Source organism: Salmo salar, chromosome 18, assembly GCF_965601325.2.
Source record: "Salmo salar chromosome 18, fSalSal1, whole genome shotgun sequence".
Taxonomy (NCBI): Eukaryota; Metazoa; Chordata; class Actinopteri; order Salmoniformes; family Salmonidae; genus Salmo; species Salmo salar.
Genome location: NC_138308.1, coordinates 85,532,554 through 85,543,132, shown reverse-complemented (window position 1 = coordinate 85,543,132; position 10,579 = coordinate 85,532,554).

Here is a 10,579-nt window from a genome sequence, read left to right as displayed (position 1 = left end):
GAGCAATCATTGTGTCGGGAGCTTCCAACGGTTCGCTGAAATGGGGAATCATAAAAAAAACTACAGGTTAAATCGAATCCAACAAAAGTGTGAAATGGTTTGAAGAAACTAAGATTCAAGCAGTCAGGTGGGTTTTAAAGTTAGAATGCCTTTATTTACTGTGCATAGACCATAATAAACACTAACTTGTATATTAAGTTAATTTTTGCATAACTTCAATTCCAAATATATGGTTTAGAGGCTCCCTCTGGAGGAGTCTGAAGAGTAAATGTATGAGCAGTCATTTTTTAATTATTTAACTTGGCAAGTCAGTTAAGAACAAATTCTTATTTACAACAACGGCCTAGGAACAGTGGGTTAACTGCCTTGTTCAGGGGCAGAACGACAGATTTTTACCTTGTCAGCTCAGGGATTCAATCTAGCAACCTTTCAGTTACTGGCTCAACTCTCTAACCACTAGGCTACCTGCTGCCCCAATCATGACTAAACAGATCTTCAAAACACTGTTTTGCATAGTGCCACTGTTATGTAGGTACTTTATAAGTAAGAGTGAGGAGGAGGAGGTCAAAGGGCTAAGAAGTTGGGTCCATGAACTACCCTTGAGTAATGAACATTCATATTGCAACATACAGCCTAACCTATGCATCGTGCACCCATGAAATGGGGTATCAACCTACTCAGTGACACTCACAGAACACAACTGTGTAGGGTTTACACAAATATTAGCATCTTAGCTCTTATTGCAAGACTTTGACTGTGGGAAATCAGCTCACTATAAAGCCTGCTATGCGAATTCAACATACATCTTGGACTGTACAGTCTAAGCTAGAGATTGTGCACCCATGACATGCGGTATCAGAATTTCAGTGACACTCAGAGAAAACAACTAACATTCATATTGTAGTCTGGCATCCCAGACATCGGTCAAGGGGCTCCCTCTGGAGGCTGATTCAGTCTAAAGACTAAGTTACACATTAACCCTGATATTTGGCATTACAGTCAAGTAGTTCAGTGTTAATAAACTCACTGAGGTTGATTCTTGTTGACATTTGTTTTATATTAGATTCTAGTCTCAGTAGGTAGCACCAGGGTTGTGGTTTCAAGTCCTCATTCAAACACAAAAGTGTACAAAAGATGATAATACAAGATTACAACAAATGACTGTTAATCATCATGTTAGTCATACTGTTAATAAGTAACTTCTGAGTCTGAATAATATTCCTTGTCTCTAAACAAGAATAGGATGCTCGTATCAGGACAACTGAGTTACATCCTTATGCAAAATTAAACCAAATACTCATTTCAAATCTCATGTCTATTCAACATCAATAAAATAAGTGTTTTTCAGCATGTGATCTTATGAGGTGGTGTTGACGAGAAGAGCCTGTGATATAATAGACAGCCAAGAGGTAAATGCATTTTGTTCTAAAGAAAGGACTAATATTTTTGCTAATGCACTTCACAACCAAAATGACTCTACTAGCTGTAAATGCTTGGCTGGGAAATTTGCCTACTAGTTTATCAAGACAGCTATTTTTTAATAGAACTTTTCAAATATATATAACCAGATACATAACCAGCTGTCTATGGTCTAGCTACCTGTATACTCACCAACACCGCACTGGGGACCAACGAACTACAACCACCTATTGAACATGACAGTCCTTCAGCAGGGCATGCAAACCATAGATGATCAATCCATATGGGGATTTTCAGTCTCAAATGGTTGTGATCTTTGAAATGCTTTGGGAGCGAAGAAACAACAAAGCCCCATTCATTGAAGGGAAGCAACATGGGCAGAGGTGCAAATTAAGAGCTAAGACAATAATACATCTGTAAACTCTACATAGTTGTGTTCTCTGGCTGGCACTGAAATGCTGATACCCCATGTCATGGGTGCACAATCTCTAGCTTAGACTGTACAGTCCAAGATGTATGTTGAATAAGCACAATAGGCTTCATAGTGAGATGATTTCCCATAGTTAAAGTCCTGCAATAAGAGCTAAGATGCTAATATTTGTGTAAACTCTACACAGTTGTGTTCTGTGAGTATCACTGAGTAGGCTGATACTCCATTTCATGTGTGCACGATCCATAGGTTAGGATGTACAGTATACGTTTGTCCCCAATGCAATTCTAAATGCTATTACATTCACAGTTTCAAATTAACTAATTATTGCATTTTGTTTAATTTATATAACACCCCGATCTTGGTAATCATTATCTAGTTCAAATATGGGATGATTCCACTATATGTATCTGTTTGAATTACTTTCAATGGGAGACTTTACATTTAAAAGCAAACCACAAATTCCAATATTGTGGCTAGTCCTTGTATCTAGCTTCACACAGGTGTGCACGGCAGAGATGTTGACAAATGTCGAACACATGGCACAGTTGATAATTTGGCACTGTTGATCAGCACACATTTGGATTAAAATGTCAAGTAGACAGGAGAAGGAGCGTAGCGGAATGTGTTATGTATGTTAAAAACTGGTGAGCTTGTCTAATGATAGTAGTAGTAGCAACCCGTATTATCGGCATATTCAACAGCGTTTAAGAAATATATTACCTTCAACACTTATCTTGTGATCAAGCCATCAATGTTTTGTGATTATTGGTGTTGTAAAAATGTTAGCTAACGTATTAGCAATTAGCATGTTTAACATTTCAGTGGAAATACTACCACTAGCAGATTTTTGATAAGTGGTTTGGCAAATAAAATATGTCCTGTATTATTGGCCACCTAACTGTTTTGTTCAATTACACGATATATCCGTTTTATTTTGATCAAAAAATAGTGACCAACCTTGTATCCGAAGTGTTTATTAGATAGTTGACTAGTGTGCTAGCCTTCCGATAAGACAAAAAATGACTTGTGTGAAATCCGCTAGCTACATTTCGGAGGTAAAAAGTTTGATTTTAAATGATGTGAGGTCTGTTGCACAGTCAAAATTTGAATATACAGCGTGTCCCACAAAATGTACATAACTTCTTTGAAAACTCTCAAAACCTAACTTACATAAATTGCAATGAAAATCGGTGGTCAGCTAGCTAGAAGGGTGTCTATAGTTGCAAAACTTAACGTTTAAATGTTGAGCTCTAGGTGATAAATTGCTTCTGCGGAAGAACCGGCACCCAAACTTTTATCGACAGGAAACACGACCTTGACGCCCAGCAGATCTACAATTGCCTCTAACCTCTAGAAAGTTAGGGGTTGTCCGATGTTGTGGAAAAATTAGCTTGCAAGAATGCATATGCACACTGGTGTCAGTGCACAACAGAACGATGAGCTTTGTTTATTTGTAACGTTAGCTAGCAATTTGTTTTCTCAGCCATTTGAGATGTGCCATACCGTAGCTTGGACTATGGAGTAGCTATCTAGATAGTGCTGCAAAATACCATTGTACGCATTGTAAAGTGACAATTTGCCAAACATTTGATGTTGGTTTTGAAACGATTTACATTAGCTAACTAGCAATATTTTGTGGGAAAATGTAGGGCTGGCATTTGGAATTGAGCTAGCTATCAATAGCTTGCTTCTATGTTGAGGTCAGCTGTTGTTTTTTTGGCTATAGCAAATGGCTGAAGTAATTTGTGTAAAAACCATCCATAATCAAATATAGCTACCTTTGTTTGCCTGCTCATTAGCTAGAGATGTGGTTAAGGTTACGTTTAAATCAGATTTTATGAAGAAAAATTCTAGAAATAGGCGTTACGATGTTATTACATCACAGGCCACGATAACGTGCTGGGAGTACTCGCAGAAACTCTTCAGCCAAGAGGACCTGCAATATGTATAATGCACGTGGCTGTATGAGACAATGTATGTATTATGTTGAGTGTATTTTGTTTACAGCAGTACTCTGCCTCTAAGACAATTTCCCCTCTGGGACATTAAAATGAATCCAATCCTACTTCTTGTAGGACGTGTTGATGTAAACCGTGTACACAGCAAGCGGCCTGGCGCTGATGCATTTGTTGCTGTGGTACGAGCCCTGGTGGGTCCACAGGCGGGTGCCATGGCCATTGCAGATCTGCTGGACGTCAAGGTCATGTTTCCGGTCGATTAAAGTCTGGGTGCCGGTTCTTCCGGAGAGGCAGTTTCTCTTCAGGTGTAGTGTGTTTCAGGGTAATGATCATAACTTCTCTAACAATATATTTAACACGCAGCTAACTCACTATCACTTAGCTAGCCTAGAAATCTTAGTCCGGATGTTAATGCTGCACTTACTGTTATGAATCCACATATCCAACCTACTGCTTTCACTATACTTGTGAGAAATTTGATTCAGGTGGTTTCGTAACATTTATGTGTAAGATTTTTTTTTCTTCTGTTTTCCTCAAATATGCCAAATACTCAAATACTTCCGTTACAATAAACAATATGTACTTGTCGTCTTCAGTCTTCTATGTATTAGTGCGAAAGCACTGACACCATCTGGGAGATTTCTTACACTCTAAAATGATATGGGCAGATCCTAAAACTGATGTGTGTATTATTGTCAACATCACCTTTTCCTGTACTTGTTTGCATTATACAACAAATATGTTGGCTAACTGCGACTAGTAACTATATAGTACAATTGTTTCTTGGGGCTCTATTCAATCTGTATCGTTGAAACGTTACAGACTGCGCGATAGCATTTTAAAAGTAATTTCCGATTGAGCTGACATATGCAGCGTTTACCATGAATGCAATCTCCGCTAACATGGGAACATTGTCTTTAAATTGTAATAATGTTGTACCTCTTGCTACATGGACTGAATAAAGCCCTTAGTTGCATAAAACTGTACATTAGAAAAACTGTAGAGGAAATGGGTAGTTGTAGGTCTACCAGCAGCATTGGTTTTAAATTGTATAGCTAGGCTAATGAATTTGTCGGAAGCTATTTAGTTTTGCACCTCTCATATCTTATGTTTGTGTATTTATGTCAACATAACAACACAGTTAAGAATTCACAAGAGTATAGCTACAGTATACTGATTATACATTACTTTATATGAGTATAGCTACACTATACTGATTATACATGGCTTTATATGAGTATAGCTATACTGATTATACATGGCTTTATATGAGTATAGCTATACTGATTATACATCGCTTTATATGAGTACAGCTATACTGATTATACATGGCTTTAGATGAGTACAGCTATAGTGATTATACATTACTTATAGTATAATGTAGTGGTTTCAGGGGTTGTGTGGTGGTTGGACGTTATGTGCCTGCGAGATTTCTTTGTTTTTTGGCTGCCAGGATCATGGGTCTTTTTATCATTAATATTCGATAATATTCCAACCGGACAATAGCGTATTTATTACAGAGGAAAAAGAAGGAACGGTGCGCCTGTGTGACTGTGCAGTAAACAACTCATTGGTCTCAGGCAGTCATCTTGTTGAGTCAGCTCTTATTCTCGCCCCAGTAACAGTAGAAACATGAAACAAGGTTCTAAAGACTGTTGACATCTAGTGGAAGCCGTAGGAAGTGCAAAATGAACCCTAAGTCGTATACTGTACAGGCAATCACTTGAAAAACTACAAACCTCAGATTTCCACACTTCCTTGTTGGATTTTTCTCAGGTTTTTGCCTGCCATATGAGTTCTGTTATACTCACAGACATCATTCAAACAGATTTAGAAACTTCAGACTGTTTTCTATCCAGATCTACTAATAATATGCATATCCTACCTTCTGAGCCTGAGTAGCAGGCAGTTTACTACAGGCATGCCTTTCATCCGGACGTCAAAATACTGCCCCCTACCCTAGAGAAGTTAAATTGTTTGTTGACTTGCTCCTGTGTGAATAAGAGGCCTGTCAGCAAAAATCTACAGTACACAGGCCTATACAGAGGGTTCAGGATGTTGTCACTAGTTTATTTAGTTCTATGTTGTTTGGTTCTAGTTTCAGTTTTTCTATGTTGGGTTTTTTGGATGATCCCCAATTAGAGGCAGCTGGTCATCGTTGTCTCTAATTGGGGATCATATTTAAGTAGTTGTTTTTCCCACCTGTGTTTGTGGGAGATTATTTACAGGTAGTGCATGTAGCACCTCTGCCGTCATGGTTTGTGTTTTGTTTATAGTTTATTGTTTGTCTTGCATAGTTTGACATTTAAATAAAAGATGTGGAACGATACCCACGCTGCGCTTTGGTCTCCTTCCTACGACGGTCGTGACAGAATCTCCCACCACCAGAGGACCAAGCAGAGTGACCAGGAGGAATGGACATGGGAGGACATTCTGGACGGCAAAGGATCCTGGACGTGGGAGGAGATCCAGGCCGGATGGGATCGCCTCCCATGGGAACAGGTGGAAGCAGCGAGGGAGGAACGGCGACAAGATCGGGAGTCACGGCAATGACGGAAGCCCGAGAGGCAGCTCCAAAAACATTTTTTTTGGGGGGGGCACACACGGGGAGATTGGCAGAGTCAGGGTTTAGACCTGAGCCAACTCCCCATGCTTACCGTGGGGAGCATGTGACCAGTCAGGCACCGTATTATGCGATGATGCGCACTGTATCTCCAGTGCGCATTCATAGCCCGGTGCGCACTGTGCCTGCGACCCGCATTTGCCGGGATAAAGTGAGCATTCAGCCAGGACGGGTTGTGCCAGCTCAGCGCTCCTGGTCTCCGGTGCGTCTCCTCGGTCCAGGATATCTTGCACCGGCTCTATGCACTGTGTCGCCAGTGCGCCTTCATAGCCCAGGGCGTCCTGTGCCAGCGCCCCGCACTTGCCGGGCTAAAGTGAGCATTCAGCCAGAACGGGTTGTGCCAGCTCTACGCTCCAGACCTCCAGTGCGCCTCCACGGTCCAGTAAATCCTGCACCGGTTCTACACACCAGGTCTCCAGTGCGCCTCCACAGCCCAGTACGTCCTGTGCCTCTTCCTCGCACTCTCCCTGAAGTGCGTGTCCTCAGTCAGGTACGTCCTGTGCCTGCTCCTCACACTCTCCCTGAAGTGCGCCTGCCCAGTCAGGTACGTCCTGTGCCTGCTCCTCGCACTCGCCCTGAAGTGCGTGTCACCATTCTGGCACAACCTGTTCCAGCTCCACGCACCAGGCCTCCAGTGCGCCTTCCCAGTCTAGAGCTTCCGGCGACAGTTCCCAGTCCAGAGCTTCCAGCGACAGTTCCCAGTCCAGAGCTTCCGGCGACAGTTCCCAGTCCAGAGCTTCCGGCGACAGTTCCCAGTCCAGAACCTCCTGAGACGGCCCACAGTCCGGAGCCTCCTGAGACGGCCCGCGGCCCGGTGCCACCTGAGACGGCCCGGAGCCTCCTGTGAAGGCCCGCGGCCCGGAGCCTCCAGGGACAGTCCGCGATCCGGAGCCTCCAGCGACGGCTCGGAGCCTCCTGTGACGGCCCGCGGCCCGGAGCCTCCAGTGACAGTCCTCGGTCCGGAGCCTCCAGCGACGGTCCGCGGTCCGGATTCTCCACCAATGCTGGCGGGTTTGCAGGATGAGAGGGTTCTTCGTCCTGCACCAGAGCCGCCTCCTCTGCTGGCGGATCCGCGGGATGAGAAGGTTCTTTGTCCTGCACCAGAACCGCCACCAACACTAGACACCCCCCCAACCCTCCCTTTTGGTTTCAGGTTTTGCGACCGGAGTCCACACCTTTGGGAGGGTACTGTCACATCCTGACCATAGAGAGCTCTTCTTTTCTATGGTAGAGTACGTCAGGGCGTGACTGGGGGGTGGTTTATCTAGTTTATTTAGTTCTATGTTGTTTGGTTCTAGTTTCTGTTTTTCTATGTTGGGGTTTTTGGATGATCGCCAATTAGAGGCAGCTGGTCATCCTTGTCTCTAATTGGGATCATATTTAAGTAGTTGTTTTTCCCACCTGTGTTTGTGGGAGATTATTTTGAGGTAGTGCATGTAGCACCTCTGTCGTCACGGTTTGTGTTTTGTTTATAGTTTATTGTTTGTCTTGCATAGTTTCACATTTAAATAAAAGATGTGGAATGATACCCACGATGCGCTTTGGTCTCCTTCCTACGACGATCGTGACAGATGTATACACTTATGCTTTGTAATGCCAGTAAGAGTTTTAATTTCATACAAAAAGTAGTCACTCATTGGTTATATATATGCAATTGATTCAAATATTTTCACCAATGTGTAACAAAGTAAAAAGAAAGACAAAATACGTATCTGATTGAATTGACAATTTGCTAACACCATACTAACCCAACCTAGGGCTGTTGTGGTGACTGTATTACCGCAACACCGGTCATGAACGCAGTCAACTTCCATGTGTCCGTTTAGTCACATTTATTAGGCTTCTCCATGTTCTGATGCTTTCTGCTGGAAGTTAGTAGCCTACCAAACTTGCTAGTTGCCTGGTACTAATCACTCTATTGTCCATCTAATCACTCTGACATCAATGTAATCGAATCTAATCAAACACTTCATGCAAGTTCATGAGCTCATGTTGCACAACATTTCTATAGGCTATGCAATTGCGCAAGAAAAGAGTGATGGCCTCTATGAAAAAGAGGAGGATCACATCAGCTTTCTGTAGGCTAGGCCTACTATATTTATTTCTCAATGTTCTCTTACAGTTTCTGTTTTATTTTGAGTGTGTTTCCTTAGGTTACTGCTGGAGGGCAGCCTTACCTTGTTTCTAGTTTCCAGGTTACCCTGATTGTTTCTTATTGGCTTCACCTGTGTTTGATTGCCCCCTCTGTTCACCTGGTTGCCTGGCTATTTAGGTTCCTCTGTTGGCCTGGATCCTTGCCTTGGTCTTATTTTTAGTGCACTCTTGTGTGGTTGCCTTGTTTCTGTTAAGACTTTTAGTAAAGATCTGGATTTACCCTTATCTCTGCTTGCTGTGTTTCTCTGCGACTGGGTTCGAGTTCGTACAAGCATCATTGTAACACCTTCATAATATTAAGCACGTTGCTTATATTTATAACATGAGTATAGCCTACCTGACTGGAATGAAAATGAACCATGGGAAAAGCATCCTCCATTCGCTCTTAAAGTGCATAGATTACATGTTTTTCCTGCTGCCCCTGTTTTGATACAGGTGCATGATAATGGTCCATTCTCAATCAAAGCAAATGTCATACAAATATTATTTAGTATATGTAAAGATTAAATCAAGAATAGTCTGATGGGTGACAATATTAGCCTATTATATATTATCACTTGTGAATGATGCCCAGCATAAGAAACATTTTTTTTGCAACTTTTTCTAATCATAGTCGCACATCTCATGTAGCCTAGTCCATAGCTCTATATAAAGTTGCCAAATAACTTATGGATAGGAGGCAGTATTTTCACGGCCGGATAAAAAACGTACCCGATTTAATCTTGTTATTACTCCTGCCCAGAAACTAGAATATGCATATAATTATTGGATAGAAAACACTCCAAAGTTTCTAAAACTGTTTGAATGGTGTCTGTGAGTATAACAGAACTCAAATGGCAGGCCAAAACCTGAGAAGATTCTGTACAGGAAATACCCTGTCTGACCATTTCTTGGCCTTCTTTGTCATCTCTATCCAAAACAAAGGATCTCTGCTGTAACGTGACACTTTCTAAGGCTCCCATAGGCTCTCAGAAGGCGCCAGAACGTTGAATGATGACTCTGCAGTTACTGGCTGAAAAACAGTAGCGCATTTGGTAAGTGGTCGATCTGAGAACAATGAGACGGGTGTGCGCATGCACGTGAAGAGTCCATTTTAGATTTTGAGTCTTTGAACGGAAAGGACGTCTCCCGGCCGGAATATTATCACTTTTTTACGAGAAAAATCGCATAAAAATAGATTTTAAACAGCGTTTGACATGCTTCGAAGTACGGTAATGGAATATTTTGATTTTTTTTTGTCACGATACGTGTCCGCGCGTCGCCCTTCGGATAGTGTCTTGAACGCACGAACAAAACGCCGCTATTTGGATATAACTATGGATTATTTGGAACCAAACCAACATTTGTTGTTGAAGTAGAAGTCCTGGGAGTGCATTCTGACGAAGAACAGCAAAGGTAATCCAATTTTTCTTATAGTAAATCTGAGTTTGGTGAGTACCAAACTTGGTGGGTGTCAAATTAGGTAGCCCGTGATGGCGAGCTATCTACTCAGAATATTGCAAAATGTGCTTTCACCGAAAAGCTATTTTAAAATCGGACACCGCGATTGCATAAAGGAGCTCTGTATCTATAATTCTTAAAATAATTGTTATGTTTTTTGTGAACGTTTATCGTGAGTAATTTAGTAAATTCACCGGAAGTGTTCGGTGGGAATGCTAGTTCTGAACGTCACATGCTAATGTATAAAGCTGGTTTTTGATATAAATATGTACTTGATTGAACAAAACATGCATGTATTGTATAACATAATGTCCTAGGAGTGTCATCTGATGAAGATCATCAAAGGTTAGTGCTGCATTTAGCTGTGGTTTTGGTTTTTGTGACATTATATGCTAGCTTGAAAAATGGGTGTGTGATTATTTCTGGCTGGGTACTCTGCTGACATAATCTAATGTTTTGCTTTCGTTGTAAAGCCTTTTTGAAATCGGACAGTGTGGTTAGATAAAGGAGAGTCTTGTCTTTAAAATGGTGTAAAATAGTCATATGTTTGAA